The sequence below is a fragment of the Entelurus aequoreus genome, linkage group LG06 (assembly GCF_033978785.1).
Source record: "Entelurus aequoreus isolate RoL-2023_Sb linkage group LG06, RoL_Eaeq_v1.1, whole genome shotgun sequence".
In the NCBI taxonomy this organism is placed as follows: domain Eukaryota; kingdom Metazoa; phylum Chordata; class Actinopteri; order Syngnathiformes; family Syngnathidae; genus Entelurus; species Entelurus aequoreus.
The window spans coordinates 76,648,210-76,652,691 of NC_084736.1; the positions used below are offsets into that span (position 1 = coordinate 76,648,210).

The 4,482-nt window shown below is 41.8% G+C and overlaps 1 protein-coding gene across 1 annotated transcript in view; it reads right to left on the reverse strand.

The window, feature by feature from the left end:
• Nucleotides 1-1,186: 1,186 nt before the first annotated feature.
• si:ch211-12e13.1 (uncharacterized) overlaps nt 1,187-4,482 on the reverse strand; it is a 20,707-nt gene continuing 17,411 nt past the window's right edge. The window contains exon 6 of the mRNA XM_062051570.1: nt 1,187-1,327. The gene's annotated coding sequence lies outside the window, so the exon portion shown is untranslated. The remainder of the gene's footprint in view (nt 1,328-4,482) is intronic.

Consider the following 4,482-nt stretch of genomic DNA (forward strand, 5'->3'; position numbering starts at 1 on the left):
AAGGAAATATGTCCTTAGGTAGCTTCAAAAGTGCGCATGTCCATCACAAGCTCTTCAGGGAGTGGTGGCGCTTGCCCCCAGGAAATTGGAATCCTACAGGAATGCGGGTTCGGATTTTAGGAGGAAGTGTAAAGACATTAGCAACATCTGGTAGGAAGCCCTCACAAGTAGGAGTAGAGGATAGGGGGAGGAGGCGATCGGGGGAAATAGATTGACTGGCCAAGCAACACATTGGGCTTTGTCCAGACTGGCCGGCTCAAAGGCTAGAGTTACGAAGAGTGTGTAAAACCTGCTCAGTGGCCTTGTGGTTAGAGTGTCCACCCTGAGATCGGTAGGTCGTGAGTTCAAACCCCGGCCGAGTCATTCCAAAGACTATAAAAATGTGACCCATTACCTCCCTGCTTGGCACTCAGCATCAAGGGTTGGAATTGGGGGTTAAATCACCAAAAATGATTCCTGGGCGCGGCCACCGCTGCTGCTCACTGCTCCCCTCACCTCCCAGGCGGTGATCAAGGGTGATGGGCCAAATGCAGAGAATAATCATTGGTACTTTAAATTAATTTTTAAAAAAGGTATTCAAGGACAGTGGTCCACAACAGAAGAGTAATCCGGCCCATACTCTTTCTCCTGGAAGCTGCAGTTCCAGTCTGAGGCTCGCTGAAACAAATAAAGTGTTTTGTTCGACGATTCCTGGTTGGCGTCTTCTTGGCGACCAACAAATACACCACAATTGAAAAAGTGATGATCAGAGGACGATGCAGGTGCAGCATTGCTGGTTTCCACGTGAAGACTGGTGCTGCTGAGGAGAAGACACTTTGGGCGCACAAGACTCATTTTGGCACTCGGTCACTGAGCGGCTAGAAGTGGAAGGCAGTCCGCCACGGACCAGGTCTGCAGCTCTCCCGTCCATGACGGACACGTTGTTGACGGTTTTCTCCCTCAGGGACATGTCGCCGTCGTCGTCGTCATCTATCAGCACCAAGTCTTTCAGGTAAAGCCTCGTCAGATCAGGCAGGCTGGGATTCTCTCCCAACTCCTCCATGGCGTGACCGTCAACAAAAGTCAGAGTGGAGGTCTCGGTCCGGGTCCCTTGTGGATCTGTTGGGGTGTCCTCTGGACCTGAAAAGGCCTGCGAGCTTGAATCCAAGGTCCACAAGGAGCTCCTCTGAGCGCCGTCTTCCCTCGTGCTGAACTTCTGCTCCATGCATGATGCAGGCTGCATATTCAACGCCACCTTCTGGTAATCATGGCACACTTGCACAGTGCTGCCCCCTGCTGGGGGTGAGGGAGTCTCCTCCTGTGCGTGCGTCTTCATGTACTTTTTCCACTGCAAAAAGTCCAAACATTAACTACACATAGCAAAGAGAGAACTGCTAATATGTGTTTTGAAGTTCACAATAATAACATTTTTGAGACACAATCTATTTATTAGTGCTAGTTTTTTTTATGGTAGGCCCACCCTTAATGTCCTTTCTAAAGTCTTGATCCAGTGGTATGATATCATGGCCGCCCCTCCCTATACGCAAATCACGCACTGTGCGTGAATAAGTGCATGTACAAACCCCGTTTCCATATGAGTTGGGAAATTGTGTTAGATGTAAATATAAACGGAATACAATGATTTGCAAATCCTTTTCAACCCATATTCAGTTGAATATGCTACAAAGACAACATATTTGATGTTCAAACTGATAAACATTTTTTTTCTTTGCAAATAATCATTAACTTTAGAATTTGATGCCAGCAACACGTGCCAAAGAAGTTGGGAAAGGTGGCAATAAATACTGATAAAGTTGAGGAATGCCCATCAAACACTTATTTGGAACATCCCACAGGTGAACAGGCACATTGGGAACAGGTGGGTGCCATGATTGGGTATAAAAGTAGATTCCACGAAATGCTCAGTCATTCACAAACAAGGATGGGGCGAGGGTCACCACTTTGTCAACAAATGCGTGAGCAAACTGTTGAACAGTTTAAGAAAAACCTTTCTCAACCAGCTATTGCAAGGAATTTAGGGATTTCACCATCTACGCTCCGTAATATCATCAAAGGGTTCAGAGAATCTGGAGAAATCACTGCACGGTAAGCGGCTAAGCCCGTGACCTTCCATCCCTCAGGCTGTACTGCATCAACAAGCCGACATCAGTGTGTAAAGGATATCACCACATGGGCTCAGGAACACTTCAGAAACCCACTGTCAGTAACTACAGTTGGTCCGCTACATCTGTAAGTGCAAGTTAAAACTCTCCTATGCAAGGCGAAAACCGTTTATCAACAACACCCAGAAATGCCGTCGGCTTCGCTTGGCCTGAGCTTATCTAAAATGGACTGATACAAAGTGGAAAGTGTTCTGTGGTCTGACGAGTCCACATTTTAAATTTTTTTTGGAAACTGGACGTCGTGTCCTCCGGACCAAAGAGGAAAAGAACCCATCCGATTGTTATAGGCGCAAAGTTGAAAAGCCAGCATCTGTGATGGTACTGGGGGTGTATTAGTGCCCAAGACATGGGTAACTTACACATCTGTGAAGGGCACCATTAATGCTGAAAGGTACATACAGGTTTTGGATCCACATATGTTGCCATCCAAGCAACGTTACCATGGACGCCCCTGCTTATTTCAGCAAGACAATGCCAATTCACGTGTTACATCAACGTGGCTTCATAGTAAAAGAGTGCGGGTACTAGACTGGCCTGCCTGTAGTCCAGACCTGTCTCCATTGAAAATGTGTGGCGCATTATGAAGCCTAAAATACCACAGGGAAAAAGCGCTATATAAATATAATGTCACGTCACAGGGGAGACCGAAGACTGTTGAACAACTTAAGCTGTACATCAAGCAAGAATGGGAAAGAATTCCACCTGAGAAGCTTCAAAAATGTGTCCTCCTCAGTTCCCGAACCTTTACTGTGTTGTTAAAAGGAAAGGCCATGTAACACAGTGGTAAAAATGCGCCTGAGACAACAATTTTGCAATGCGTTGCTGCCATTAAATTCTAAGTTAATGATTATTTGCAAAAAAAAATGAAGTTTCTCAGTTGGACCATTAAATATCTTGTCTTTGCAGTTTATTCAATTGAATATAAGTTGAAAAGGATTAGTAAATCATTGTATTCGGTTTTATTTACCATTTACACAACGTGCCAACTTCACTGCTTTTGGGTATTGTAATTAGACGAATGTGCAGGAAACTTGTCTTAGTAAAAAAAACATTTCACACTGAATTACTTAATTATCGTGCATTTATACATTTTATTGATTGGGGATGCAAACGGCACTGATTTGTTGGAATGAGCCATATGTGTTTCGCAGAGGACTGCTAGAAGATCATGTAATATTTACAAGGTACATACAGTAGAATACACTCCAGTAGTAAGTCTGCTATCATAAGGAGAGCGTGCAAGTAGGACATCACACCTTGTTCATAAATAAATGAATAAAAGAAGCTGCTACTCCGACTTGAAGCAAAAAATAACGTTTGCTCCCTGTTGACCCCTTTGAGGTTGGACATAGGTGAATTGCACTTAGGTTGGGACAAAGCGAATGAATATGAAAGTCAAAACTATTATGTTTAAAAATGGGTCATTTCGTAAAATCTAGCAGTCCGAGTGTGTCACGCATGCGTTGTAGTTTGTTGTTATTGCGTGACGCTGCATGCTGAATGCATGGCACACTTTTACACTCGACTGACTTGTATGCATGACAGAATCAGGACTCTATGAATGAGTAATAACACGTACGGCACATGTTCGTGTGGTCTGGGCTCTGCAACAATAAATGAAAAATAGATCCTTTTTTTTTTTCAGTCATTGCTTATTTTTTTTCTTAAAATAATTGTATTTAGCTGTGTTCAAAAACAAAAAAAATAAAAAATAAAATTAGTTTTTTTTAATTTGAACTCAGCAAAATTATCTGCCAATAGAACAAGAAAATGTGGCTTGTCAAGACTTTCCAAAACAAGTAAAATTAGCTAACCTCAATGAACCCAAAAATACCTTAAAATAAGTATATTCTCACAAATAACAACTGTACTACTATATGAGTACGTATTTTCTATTGTTTCATTGAAAATAAAACAAGAAGTCCATTTGGCTGTCATCTGTTTTAATTTTAAGACACAATTGTGTCAAAGTCATGATTTTTTTTTCATGCTTGAAATAAGAAATGATTACTTTAAAAAAGTAGTTTTATACTTGTGAGTGTTGATGACACAGCTTTGCAACAGTTGATATTCTAGTTTTACTCAATATAGGTCATCAAATCTCAGCAACAAGCTGTAATATCTTACTGAGATCATTTAGGACCAACACCCTTAAAACAAGTAAAACACTCTAACAAAAAATCTGCTTAGTGAGAAGAATTATCTTATCAGACAGAAAATAAGCTAATATCACCCTTATTTGAGATATTTCATCTTACTTAGATTTCAGTTTTTGCAGTGTACAGAGCACTTTTCTTTAATATCATGACTTCCAAAAAAT